The 14495-nt window shown below is 42.6% G+C and overlaps 1 protein-coding gene across 2 annotated transcripts in view; it reads left to right on the top strand.

Moving 5' to 3' along the window:
* The first annotated feature begins 5209 nt into the window (after nt 1–5209).
* The window catches only part of LOC140425220 (protein PALS2-like), a 173179-nt gene continuing 163893 nt past the window's right edge, over nt 5210–14495 (top strand). For both annotated transcript variants that reach the window (XM_072509272.1, XM_072509273.1), the window contains exon 1: nt 5210–5391. The gene's annotated coding sequence lies outside the window, so the exon portion shown is untranslated. The remainder of the gene's footprint in view (nt 5392–14495) is intronic.

Consider the following 14495-nt stretch of genomic DNA (forward strand, 5'->3'; position numbering starts at 1 on the left):
ACCCCAAAATCTATCTGCTCGACTACAGTTCTTAGCTTTTGGCCATCTATCTTTATGAAATAGCCGTTACCACAGAATGAATGTGAATTCTGGTGTTCACCTTAAATTTTGCAAATAAAGAATGCAAATAATATTACTTTAGAACTTTTTATAAAATTTAAACTGAAAATGCTGGTAATAGGGACGCCTGTTGTTACCTGTCTCACTTAAAACTTTTAGCTTTTTTTTTTCAGTTTCTGATCAACCTGTTGTGCATTTCTTAGTTTTTATTACATTTCATTTGTGATTTTTCTTGCATTCTTTTGTTACTTCTTCACATTAGAAGACAAGCAAAAGCCGTCCAACTTCAAAAGAGCTACAAAAAGCTGAAAAAAACAAGAAAAAGTAATTATATTGAAAGTGTAGTGGGACATGGACCTGTAACTCAAACTGCAGAAAAACTCAATGATTCTTTGATTCAATGAAAAAAAATGTGGTGAGGTGAGTGGGCAGAGCCTGAAGGTGTATGGATGGTAATGGTTCAAGATAACTTTTCCAGAGATGTTTGGGAGAATGAATCCTGAAAATGTTTAAATTACTGACACTTTATTTGGAAAGTTTCCAGGTATCTTATGGAATCTATAATGAACATGGGCTTTTTACATTTTAATCGAAAAAGGAAGAGGTATTTACTAAATATTATTGAAAACTATTTCCGAAGTGTCATTTGGAAATCAATTATTTTTCTTTAAACTTTTTGCCAACAGATAACTTATTCCTAGGAGTGTTTGTGTAAGTTGTTGAATAGCAAGGAGAAGATTTAAACTCAATCTGGTTACTTCCAGACCAAAATATTTGAATGTGTCTGCATACAATGTGTGAAATGAAATTCCAGATCTTGAGTCATACCCACCATATGCAGTTGCTTTCAGAGTAGCAACAGTCATAGGAACAGGAATAAGGCATTTAGCTCAGTATGTCTGTTCTGTCATTCAATTCAATCATGCCTAATCTGCAATTTAACTCCCTCTACCTGCTTTGGTTTTGTAAACCTTAATACCTTTGCCTAACAAACAAAAATCTATCAATCTCAGTTTCAGGATTTCCAATTGATCTAATTTCAACAAGGTTTTGGAGGAGAGTTCCAGATTTCCACTACTCTGCGTGAAAAATTGCTTTCTGACATTACCCGCCTGAATAGTCTAGCTCTAATTTTAAGGCTATGCACCTTTGTTCTGCACTCTCCAGCAGAGGAAATTGTTTCTCTCCATCTAATCCTTTAATCATTTTAAATACTGAGATTAGATCACGCTTTAATCCTCTATTTTCAAGAGAACATAAACAATCACTCTTCAACCTGCTCTCATAATTTAACCCTTTCAGCCTGGTATTATTCTGGTGAATCTGTCCTGTGACTCCTTCAAAGCCTATATATTATTTCTGATGTGCAGTGCTCAGAACTGAAAACAATACTCCAAACAGTGTCTAACTAGAGCTCTGTAAAGCTATATTGTAACTCTCACCCGCTTGCATTAAATCCCTCTTGCAATAAAAGCTAATATTCAATTAGCCTTTTAAATTATTTTTTGTACTTATTCACGAGCTTTTAGTGATTTCTGCACTTGGACTGTGAAGTATCTTTACTCATCCACTGTTTCCAACCTCTTCCCACTTAGAAAATACGATAACATTAGCTGGTATCCTATCTTGGCATCCAGCCTCATGGAGGACTCCCTATACAGGCACCCTCCCTATTCCTTTGGGGATCAGGCATGCAGAGTCTGAGCCTGCCTGCAATTTTGTGACCTGCATGAGTCCACGTTTCATAGTTACTTGCAGTGTGGGAAGCTGCAGCTCTCTGCCCACCTCCCTACTTTAAGTATTTGAAGGAGTTGCTACTTAACAGCTGGCTGCATTTCAGTCCCATGCTTCTGATGTTGGTCATTCAGTGTGAAGTGGGGCAGACAACTCAGAAGACCTCATTGTGGAACTAATCCAGGGACTGGCCAAAGTGGCCATCCACAGGTCCATACAGCACTCAGTCGAGGGGTCGATCAGTACGAATACCAGCCTTTTCCCTGGTTGTATCCATTGAGAAGTACTAGGTGTTGCATGTTTGAGGCCTTCTGCAACCAGTGAGAACTAAAGGAACAGGAATGCATAATTGAAAATAGGAATAACTTTATTTTAACTTGGTTTGTTTGTTTTTGTTTCACTAATAATTTGGAGTTTATGGGTTGTGCCTCTTTAAAAAGGGGGGCACTTTTGTTAATTTTATTTCTTTTGACAGTGCCCTGCCATGCTATTTGTCATTTCATAAACCATAAGACACAGGAGCAGAATCAGTCCACTCGGCCCATCGAGTCTGCTCTCCATTCAATCCTGGCTGATATTTTCCTCATCCCCGTTCTCCTGCCTTCTCCCCGTAACCCCTGATTCCCTTATTAATCAAGAACCTATCTATCTCTGTCTTAAATACACTCAGTGATTTGGCCTTCACAGCCTTCTGCTGTGGCAAAGAGTTCCACAGATTCACCAACCTCTGGCTGAAGAAATTCCTCCTCATCTCTGTTTTAAAGGATTGTCCCTTTAGTCTGAGATTGTGTCCTCTGGTTCTAGTTTTTCCTACAAGTGGAAACATCCTCTCTACGTCCACTCTATCCAGGCCTCTCAGTATCCTGTAAGTTTCAATAAGATCCCCACTCATCCTTCTAAACTCCAACGAGTACAGACCCAGAGTCCTCAACCATTCCTCATACAACAAGCTCTTCATTCCAGGGATCATTCTTGTGAACCTCCTCTGGACCCTTTCCAAGGCCAGCACATCCTTCCTTAGATACCTGGCTCAAAACTGCTCACAATATTCCAAATGGGGTCTGACCAGAGTTTTATACAGCCTCAGAAATACACCCCAGGTCTTGTATTCTAGCCCTCTCGACATGAATGCTAACATTGCATTTGCCTTCCTATATGAGTGAGCAAATACTCTTGATCTCTTTCTTCAGTTCATGGTAGATACACTCACAACTTCTTACATCGTACTTTGTCTGGCACAGGCTTTCCCACTCATTTAATCAATCAATGTTGCTTTGCAACTTTCTGCTCCCATCTACAGTTGTATCTAACGTTATGTCAGCAACAGATACAGATGTTCAGTTCTCTGTTCCTTCATCCAGGTCATTTATAAATGCAGTGAAAAGCTGCAGCCTCAGTACAGATGCCTGGGAGACACCATGGGTCCGAATTTTTGTTTGCCTTATACCGAGTGACAGACAAGATGCAATTTCACGTCCCAAGTATTGTGTCAGCTTCCCAATGCAGTCCCAAATCCCAGAAATTTTAGAGAGCTCCTTGAGGGCTTAATTAAGGACATTCTCCTGACCCTGACCGGATTTTCACTCCAGCACATGGCGCCAGCAGCCGTCCGTGAATCCATGAGTCTTCCAGGAGCAGGGCAGCTAGACATTGGAGACGGAGGTTCCAATAATATTTGCAAGGTGCTGGTTCGAAAATCGGCTGCAATCGTGGCAGCGCTTATTATATGTGTTGGGGGGAGGGGGCGGCGGACCAGGAATAGAGCCACTGGGAAATCCAAAGAGTGTTAAAATAGTTGATATTTAGCTTTTTTACGACCTCTACCACTTCTTAATTACTTATTCAACCGATCCATCGGGGTTTCCCCCCCTCTCTAATCCAACCCCAGGGAAAGCCTGAAGAGGATCTCATTGTTATCCCAACGCAGTATCAATTTCTGGGACCTTTACAGCTCGCTTTTGAGCCTGCCCTTATTGGACTGGGAAAATTCCGCCCAACATTTTGTGTTGATGACCTTGAATCCAAATTGGGTAAAGTTAGAGAGATAAGTTTTCAGCAGTTACAGAAGCAGGGAAAGGAAGATCAGAATGGAACGAATGGGGTGGAAGGCAGGATAAATTAAAAAATGAAAGGGATTATGGTGCAACACAAAAGGAGATGGCAATGGGACAGGTAAAGAAACAAACAATTAGTTGGGAGGATATGCAAATAGGATCACCAACAGCAGTTGTTGCCAAAGGGGGTAGAGTTCATGTGCCGCTGAGTCAGGAAGTCTGTAAAATGCCGAATTTCATGAATGAGGTGCTGTTCTGAGTTTATGTTGCATTTCATTGGAACAGTGATTTTTGAAGACGTGTCAGAGTGGGGTGGAGAATTAATTGATAGGACAGCCGATCTGAAGGTTAGGGTCACACTCGCAGACTGAAAAAAAGAGGTATTTCTCAAAGCGATCATCCAATTTGTTTGATCATCCAATTTCCACATCATCCAATTTGTTTGATCTGCCCAATGTAGAGGGAATTCAGGAAAGATCAAGTACAAGTGAATCGCTGTTTGAGCTGTCGACTGATGTTTGGGACTGGGAAAGGAAGAAACAAAAGGGCAGATGTTTAGGGAAGGCAAAGTGCATTGTCATGAGTTAATTACTTTATTATTGATTGCACGATTATAAAAATGATAGAGGCTGAACTAGGTGAACCTTGGAATAAAACTCAAAAAGTGTTGGAAATTCTCAGCAGGTCTGTCAGCATTTGTGGCGAGAGAAAAAGTGAACATTTCAGTTCGGAAGAGTGGAGTCGAGCCGAACTGGTCGTGAATTCTGTCCGGGCGTGTTTGCTTCAATCAATTACCATTTGTTGTTTCACTCAAACAGAGTGATCCCTCTGCGCCCTTTCCTTTCCTTCATTCGGTCAAAGTTTCATCAAGCCCAACAACATGACTCATCCACAAACTCTCCCCTTGTTCCGAACAAGATTCGGCCCCTCCTTCAGAATGGGGGGAAGCAAATGGCTGGAGATATGATACAAAAGCAAAATAAGTGCAGACACTGGAAATGTGAAAGTGGCAGATCATCGACCTGAAACGTCAACTCTCCTGCCTGCCTCTCTCTCTCTCTCCATGCTGCCTGGCCTGCTGAGTACTCACATACAGCACCTCTTGCTATTTTTAAAAACAAAAGTGTAAAATCCTGCAAGATGACATTTGCCTCATTTGAGAATGAAGCAAATATGTTTCATTTCTGTAACTGACGTGGATCACTGTATAAACTCAACCAAGTGGGGACTCAGCAGCTGCTGGCGTTGGGGGGGACGCATGCGCGCTGCGCACTCAGCGCTGCCTGCACGTGACCCTGCCGGCTGCCGACTGCCGGCACCCCTCCCCCCCCCCACCCCGCGTCTCCTCGCCATCTTCTGTCAAAGGGAAGCCCAACTTCCGAGTGGAATTCCGCCGCCCGCCACGTTCCGCTTGTGCGAGGCGCGAGCTGGGAATTGGAACGCGCCGATTGTCTCACTCGTTGGGTCAGCGGCTCGCGCGTGTTCTATTGACAAGCCGCGCACGCGCGCGCACACGGCGAGGAAGGGAGCCGGTTGCACACAGGTTTGTGCTTTCTACACATTTCCGACTTGCACCGTCCCTCCTTCATTTAATTGTGCTTGTGTTTTAAATTTTGATGTGTGGACTGTAGGACGATTTTCTCAATTTTTGAACCCCCCCCCCCCAAAAATGACCGCAGCTGCAATATGCTCGTGCTTCTGATGGGAAAGTTTGCAGCAGATCTCTGGGGGTAATGTCTGCTGTTCTGAATGGTGATTCGGCCGAATATGTTTTAACTGCTTTCTGCGTTCTTTAATCGCCTTCCAATCATTGTGTACAATGTGCAGTTAGTAATACTGGTGTCCGTCACTAGGGCAGTGGAGGGGGTGTGCATGGCAATTCCTCGGCGGGCTTCTTCATTGAGGAAATAGGTTGTACTGTATCTCCGGACATAATCCGTCTGTGTTGGAGATTTATACACGTGTAAAACAAACCCTGATAATTTGTCTTGCCCGCCTTCATACTTCTCGCCCTATTGTATGAAGTGGTTAGGCCGTGCCTTTGCCAGCGTGTTTAATGTATATTACTGATTTCACGATGGTAATATTTCGTGATGTAAAAATATGATCTGAACACCCCTTGGCTGTTTTGCAAGGTGGCCATATCTGGTTTTGGTGAAGAACATTTTGCAGATTTTGATGTAGACGCGAGGTGTTGGCGTCAGCATTTAGACTTAGTAACATTTCTTCTTCTGAGCTCATAAAATACCTAACTGTTTTGTTAGTAATCTGTGGTGCAACATGTTGGATGATGTTCCTGTCCTGTTGCATGGAGCAGACTGGGGAAAAAGAAAATTCACGTTAGCTTTTGAATGGCCGTTTAACTCGAACACTTTAACTGGTAATTCGATAACACTAATGACCATATTTTACACTAGTCAAATTACTCTGAAGGCCGAGATATCTATATCTCTTCTAGAAACCCAGAAAGCTCAATTCTATTTAAACTTATTTCTCCTTTGGCTTGTCCTGTTTGAATTTTGAAGGCCTGATTTGTTTGAAAATGTGACATTGTAACATGAAATCTGCCATGTGGGACCATGCCAAAGCCTTGCTAAAATCCATTTAGACTATATCACGTGAGCTATCTCATTGACCCTCCTTGTTATTTACTCACAAATTCAAGCAAACTGGTCAAACAAGACCTTCATCTAATTAGCACAGGGCTAAATCGCTGGCTTTGAAAGCAGACCAAGGCAGGCCAGCAGCACGGTTCAATTCCTGTAACAGCCTTCCCGAACAGGCACCGGAATGTGGCGACTAGGGGCTTTTCACAGTGACTTCATTTGAAGCCTGCTTGTGACAAGCAATTTTCATTTCATTCATTTCATATCCATGCTGGCTGTCCTTGACTAATCTGTGTGTCTTTCTAAATGACAGCTAATACTTTCCTTCAGAACTTTCTCTGCTCATTTGCCCGCCATTGAGATTAAGCTGGCTGGTCTGTAATTGCAAAGTTTATCCCTTTCTCACTTTTTAGACAATGGTACAACACAACATTAGTAGCTGCAAATCCTCTATCACCAAACTTGTAGCCAGTTATGATTTGAAAATAATGGTTGGTGTCCCTTTTATTTCCTCTTGTTTCTCTGAGTGGTCTGGGATATATTTCATTTGACTTGATTTATCTACTGTCAGATACGTTAAACCCCTGAGTATTTCCTCTCTGTTTATCCCATCCAAAATTTCACACTCCTCCTTAACTACAACATCAGCATTGCACTGCTGTTTTGTGAAGACCAATGCAAGCTATTCATTACGAACCATGCCCATGTTTTGTTTCCACATAAATGTTACCTATTGACCCCTATTCTTTCCATAATTATCCTATTGCTCTTTATTTGGAAAATATCTTGTGTTTTCCTTGATTTTACTTGCCAATATTTTCTCATGGCCTCTCTTTGTTTTCCTAATTTCTATTTTAATTTCATCTCTGCACTTTCTATGCTCATCTAGGCTTTCTGCACCGCTAGGATCCTGTAGTATTGAGCTCTCGGTATCTGACATTCTGTTTTTTGTAACTGATAATCCGGTTCGATATGTGGAGGTGTTTTATTGAGGGTGCCACCTCTCTCTGGAAGATAGAACATAAAGCATAGAAAAGTACAGCACAGTAAAGGCCCTTCGGCCCACGATGTTATGCTGACCATTTGTCCTAATCTAAGATCAACCTAATCTACACCCCTTCAATTTACTGTTGTCTATATGCCTGTCCAAGAGTCGCTTAAATGTCCCTAATGACTCTAGAGTCCACCACCTCCGCTGGCAGTGCATTCCACACAACCACCACTCTCTGTGTAATGAACCTACCCCTGACATCTCCCCGATACTTTCCTCCAATCACCTTGACATTATGTCCCCTCGTGACAGTCATTTCTGCCCTGGGGAAAAGTCTCTGGCTATCCACTCTATCCATGCCTCTCATCACCCTGTACACCTCAATGAAGTCACCTCTCTTCCTTCTTCGCTCCAGTGAGAAAAGCCCTAGCTCCCTCAGCCTTTTTTCATAAGACATGCCCTCCAGTCCAGGCACATCCTGGTAAATCTCCTCTGCACCCTCTCCAAAGCATCCACATCCTTCCTATAATGAGGCGACCAGAACTGACACAATATTCCAAGTGTGGCCAACCAGGGTTTTATAAAACTGCAGCAAAACCTCGCGGCTTTTAAACTTAATCCCCCTGTTAATGAAAGCCAACACACCATGGGTGGGATTCTCCGATCCCGCGCCGAATCAGAGAATCTCCGGTGACCGGAGAATTGGTGCTGGCGCGGCGCCGGTCAGTGCGCGAGGCCGATTGCCCACCCAGTTCGGCTGAGTCCCGTCGGCGGCGTTCTCGTGTGATCCAACTCGGCAGGACCTCAGCGTTCTGGCTGCGAGGGTCGGCCTAGTGGGGGTGAGGGAGCATCCGACTCCGGGGGGGGCCTCCACGGAGGCCTGGCCTGCGATCGGGGCCTACCGATCAGCGGGCGAGCTTATTCCTCCACGCCTGGGCCCCTGTAGGTCTTCACCATGTTGCGTCGGGGCTGGCACGGAGACTGCACCCCACGCGCCGGCTGTGCTCGCGCTTGCCGCGCTTGTATCGGCTGCTGGAGCTGCGTGAAACACTCCAGTGCCGTGCTGGCCCCCTGTGCGGCGCAGGATTGCTGATCCTAAGGGCCAGATGACGCCGTTGTAAAACACTCCGGCGTTTACGACGGCGTCAACACTTAGCCCCAGGATCGGAGAATCCCGCCCCATATGCCTTCTTAACAAACCTATCAACCTAGGTGGCAACTTTGAGGGATCTATATACATGGACCCCAAGATCTGTTCCTCTACACTTCCAAGAACTCTGCCTTTACCCCGTATTCAGCATTCAAATTCGACCTGCCAAAATGAATCCCTTCACATAGTTTGATTTCCGTGTCGGAGTGGACTCCGTGTCAGATGTAAAGATAGGTTTACGTTCCCTCTTATATTTAAAAAAAAACCCATCCCTTTTAAATTAAAAAAAAAATAAATTAAAAAAAATTACTTTATCAGAATTACAAACCCAGAGCTCGGAGTGTGGACAGGGGCAAACCCCTAATCCAGCTCCTTGCCTGCTCCAAAAACCAATTCAAATTGAACCCAATTCATGGCCCCCACAAGAGAGACATGGCATTATACTTGATCTCGCGCTCATCTTAGCCAAAAGGCCGGGGTGCTGAAAGAGGTGCAACCGTGATTTTCTACCCGTTGCAAATATAGATTGTAGTCTGAGCTCTTCGTCAGATGATAGGCAGCTTGGCTGTTTCCAGATCTCTCCATTTTCTTTAGTGTGCTGCTTAAAGTGTGTCAGAGTCTCTGTACGTTTTTGCCATTTAAAGCCTTTAACATGACAATTGCCTACTTAGCAATAATTAGGAATAAAGAGGAGTCGGGCAATGAAATGGTCTATGTATTGCCAAACCCTCTATTGGTGCTTCAAATACAATGCAAACCAATTGGCTGGATATTTTATAAATGACAAGATGATTATTGTGAAAGGGTGGAATTAGTAAACTGATGGAACAGTATATTACAATTTTTAAACATTTAAAAAAAATCTAACTAATAATTAAATCTACATATTTCACTAGAGCACTGTTGTCCAATGCACTCACCAATAGGCCACAGGCTTGAAGTGAATTGATGCAGTTTATTTTTAGAGCCACACATGAGGTCGAGTTATGTTTAAAGTTACAGCGATTGAGTATGGGTGTCACTCAGTTTGTACCTAATTGTGCAATCAACCATGTTGTTGTTAGACAAAAGTCACATATCTGTCAGACCTCAACTTTGTTTATTAGAATATCGTTCAGGTTTTAGATATTTGTAGTTCCGAACTTGAACATAGTTTGTGTTTTTAGTGACCTGAAGCTGAAGGACTATTTGCTCAATGAAACAAGAAAAATAGTTTACTGTTTGTTGCCTCCTCTTTTCTTTGTTCTTGTGCTGTCTGGGTGCCTCAAAATGACGGTACGTTTAGATCTGCTGGACTTCTCTGTAGCTGTGAAAACTGGACTGGCCTTTGGAGGGAAAACGATCTAGTTGCTCTTGAAATTTTCTTCAGGAAATCTAGTGACAAGGGGGATGTTGACTGAAGAGCTTGGTTTTGTTTAGCTGGTAGTTGGCAGTTTTTGCAAACAATTAGGTTGCATGATTGACAGACATGCTGCCAATGAGGGTTGAAATGTGTAATTATTGCAACCTTGATGCAGCACCATTCAAATATGTTCAGCTTTCACCTTAATAGATCTGTTGAAATCAGCAATTGAAAGAGATGGGGTGCTGTTGATGTTACAGGAGGTTGGCCATGAGCCAAAGGTCTGTTAAATGTCTGGTCACTGTTCGGAAATGGCAGGTGACAACATATAAGCAAGGTAAGAGTCAGGAGCATTAAAGCCAAGATTTGTTGATTCTTTTCTCTTCCTGAATCTCCTAACATCAATTCTGATGAAATAAAGACAGTTTGCACTTGAAGAAATTTGTATTATCTGAAGCAAACTATCAGAGACATACATAACACTTCAGGTAACAGATGTCACAACTTTTTTTCAGAGTTTATACAGTGGGCTTGGTTTGTGGAATGGTTGGATTGTAAAACCTGTTTCAAGTTGTTCTGGCAGTGGTATGTTGGTCTTGATTGAGTTTAAAACCTCCAACCTGTTTTCAGAGAATTGCTCATTTGTTTTGCTTTTTTTTTTTGAAAATATTTTATTCAGGCATTTGGTAATTTTAACACTTTTAAACGGAAAAATCCAACAAAAGACAAAAAACCCACAATAACATAGCCATCCATCAAACAGACCCCAATCAACATGAACCATATAAACACTCCATCTGCTCATTTGTTTTACTAATATTGCACATTTAATATTGCATATATTTTGTCGTGTGGTGAATCTGGTGACTCGATAATCACAAATTTGGTTTTGAAATCGTATTGGACAGCATTTTGCTAGATGTATGAAAGTTGCACTTATGCCCTTGTATTGGAGTCTGAAGATTGTTCGCATCCATGTGTAAATTTGATTTTATAATGGCCAATTCAAAGTTTATCTGCTGCCGTGGCTTTAATGATTTTTTTAAAGACGAATATTTTGTTCTAGCATAATAATGGTGAAGCTTCTCCATTGTATGTCAAATGGGTTATTTAATGTTCTTTTAGAAATACTACTGATTTCCATTTTTAAAAAATGATGGAGGAACAGAATATGCTTCCCCTAAAAAACTTAAAATCCATTCTCTTGTATTTAATCTTGTACTGAATTGTACTAAATCTTGTTTTCAATGGGCAACAGAGGTACAGTAGATTATTCATTTTATATACGGTATACCTGGAATTATTTTTGGTTACAAATCCTTCCATGGAACCTCTTAAACATTTAGGACGGCAGAGGTGATGGCAAAGAATAGTGGGCAGTTTCAGACTGGGAAAACAAAAACAATTCTTGCATTCCTGCCTCTATTATTGCATCTAAAATGGAAAGTTCTCCACTCACGTGGTCGCTGAAATGATCCTTATTATCACTTCTGCCTACTATTTATCTTCACTTTCAAACCCTGTGCTTTTTGTGTTGTCCCTTCAATTTTTCCTCCATTTCTGCTTGGCATCTTTTCCTCCATGAAGTTCCTCAAAATATTTTGCCACATAAATACTATTGCTCAAATTTATATATACATTTTAAAATACCCAATTCATTTTTTTCAATTAAGGGGCAATTTAGCATAGCCAATCCACCTACCCTGCATATCTTTGGGTTGTGGGGGTGAGACCCACACAGACATGGGGAGAATGCAAACTCCACATAATAATAAGAATAATCTTCATTAGTGTCACAAGTAGGCTTACGTTAACACTACAATGAAGTTACTGATAAAATCCCCATGTCGTCTGATCGGGTACACTGAGGGAGAATTCGGAATGTCCACTTCACTTAACAAGCATGTCTTTTGGGACTTATGGGAGGAAACCGGAGCACCCGGAGGAAACCCACGCGACACGGGAAGAACGTGCAGACTCCGCACAGACAGTGACCCAAGCTGGGAATTGAACCTGGGATCCTGGCGCTGTGAAGCAACAGTTCTAACCACTTTACTACCATGCCGCCAATGGACAGTGACCTGGGGCTAGGATCGAACCCGGGTCTTTGGAGCGTGAGGCAGCAGTGCTAACTACTGTGCCACCCAGCCACCCATAATATTAGATATTTTAATGAGATGGCCAGACTCGTTCCTTGCATTTTTGCTAAAGATGCTGTGTAATTGTCAGCAAGGCTTATTCAAGAGCATTGTGTGTTGATAGGCCTGGGAATTTTCTTCTGCCCATCCAACCACATAACACTGCTGTCTGTTTTATGTAGGAAAAGGTCCCACAAACTCTCATTTGCCATTATTCTTTTCTGAATTGTATATTTTTATTGTCTGACACAATTATTCACACAAAGTAGTTAAATCAAATGTCTTTGCCTCTCTCAAACTTCAGCTTTTCTCCATTTGTTAATCTTGAATATATTATTGAAGTTCAGTTTCCATTCTTTAAGAATTTTGAATAATGTCGACCGAGTTTTCTTTTCCGTGTAAATAATTTAGTTCTTGGATTTTCCTCATAGCTCAGATGCTTAAACTTCTTTCCCTTTTCTAGACCGCCTTCTTTACACACCACATCACCACTTCTCGGGAGTTGCTCAGTCGCTCTGCTTGTTTGCCTCTAATTTCCAGTTAATTTTCCACTTTCTTGCATTTTGGTTTGTGAGGTACCACTACCCCCGAATCCCATTCTGTGTTGCGATCTGTGATCTGACAAATTTGCTTATGCTCTCGCTGATTATTTCCTTCCCTTTTGCACTCACACCATTTATTTCCTTCCCTTTTGCACTCACCAACCTATCTAAGCCTGTCCTCTATTGTCTGACACCAAGATATTCAAGGTCTCCAAGCTTGGTGAGGGATTGCATCTAGCAATGAGAGATTGTACGTTTTTCAGTTTGCTGTGGTTGGAGAAATCCTTGACTAGACTGGACAAAAGGAAACAGCTGAAAGTAAGTCATACCTATAATCAGGCAAAAAAGATGTTTGGTAATTAAATTAGTCTGAATGAATTATTTTTCTTCATCTTTGCACAAAACGTGTTACTGCTATAATCCCAGTTTCTGGCTCATAAAAGCATGAAACTATATTTCCAGTTAGTTTGAACAGTACTAAGTATACGTTATCACTGTCTTCAGACTGTGCAGATGCGCCGCCGCCAGTGCCAAATACAGATGGCGGCTGCACAGTTCCGTGTGTGAGAAAGCTGCAGCCCCCTGGCTATCAGTGCTGGGACCTTTGCTGTTTGTAGTATATATAAATGATTTGGAGGAAAATGTAACTGGTCTGATTAGTAAGTTTGCAGACGACACAAAGGTTGGTGGAATTGCGGATAGCGATGAGGACTGTCTGAGGATACAGCAGGATTTAGATTGTCTGGAGACTTGGGCGGAGAGATGGCAGATGGAGTTTAATCCGGACAAATGTGAGGTAATGCATTTTGGAAGGTCTAATGCAGGTAGGGAATATACAGTGAATGGTAGAACCCTCAAGAGTATTGAAAGTCAAAGAGATCTAGGAGTACAGGTCCACAGGTCACTGAAAGGGGCAACACAGGTGGAGAAGGTAGTCAAGAAGGCATACGGCATGCTTGCCTTCATTGGCCGGGGCATTGAGTATAAGAATTGGCAAGTCATGTTGCAGCTGTATAGAACTTTAGTTAGGCCACACTTGGAGTATAGTGTTCAATTCTGGTCGCCACACTACCAGAAGGCTGTGGAGGCTTTAGAGAGGGTGCAGAAGAGATTTACCAGAATGTTGCCTGGTATGGAGGGCATTAGCTATGAGGAGCGGTTGAATAAACTCGGTTTGTTCTCACTGGAACGAAGGAGGTTGAGGGGCGACCTGATAGAGGTCTACAAAATTATGAGGGGCATAGACAGAGTGGATAGTCAGAGGCTTTTCCCCGGGGTAGAGGGGTCAATTACTTGGGGGCATAGGTTTAGAGTAGATGTACGAGGCAAGTTTTTTACGCAGAGGGTAGTGGGTGCCTGGAGCTCGCTACCGGAGGAGGTGGTGGAAGCAGGGACGATAGTGACATTTAAGGGGCATCTTGACAAATACATGAATAGGATGGGAATAGAGGGATACGGACCCAGGAAGTGTAGAAGATTGTAGTTTAGTCGGGCAGCATGGTCGGCACGGGCTTGGAGGGCCGCAGGGCCTGTTCCTGTGCTGTACATTTCTTTGTACCGGCAGGTTAATTTTTCCGGATTTTCGGTTTATATAACATGTTCACGAAGCGTGTCTAACGACCTGCCTGATCCATCTCTCCCTCCGTCCCGCCATTGCCACCTTCACCTCATGACCTTCAAGAGCCATCCTTTGTTGACACGCTGCCTACCTGACGTTCAACCTGAGAAATGTATGGTTTACTAAGTTTCTGAATCTGTACCATTGTCCCAACTCCATCCTCGCCCTTTGGTATTCAGTTGGGTTCAGCTAACTGCTGTGTAGATTTAACCCTGAGCTGAATTTCAAACCCAGTGTTCAATCCATAACATCTGCTCCCC

The sequence above is a fragment of the Scyliorhinus torazame genome, chromosome 6 (genome assembly GCF_047496885.1).
Source record: "Scyliorhinus torazame isolate Kashiwa2021f chromosome 6, sScyTor2.1, whole genome shotgun sequence".
Classification (NCBI taxonomy): domain Eukaryota; kingdom Metazoa; phylum Chordata; class Chondrichthyes; order Carcharhiniformes; family Scyliorhinidae; genus Scyliorhinus; species Scyliorhinus torazame.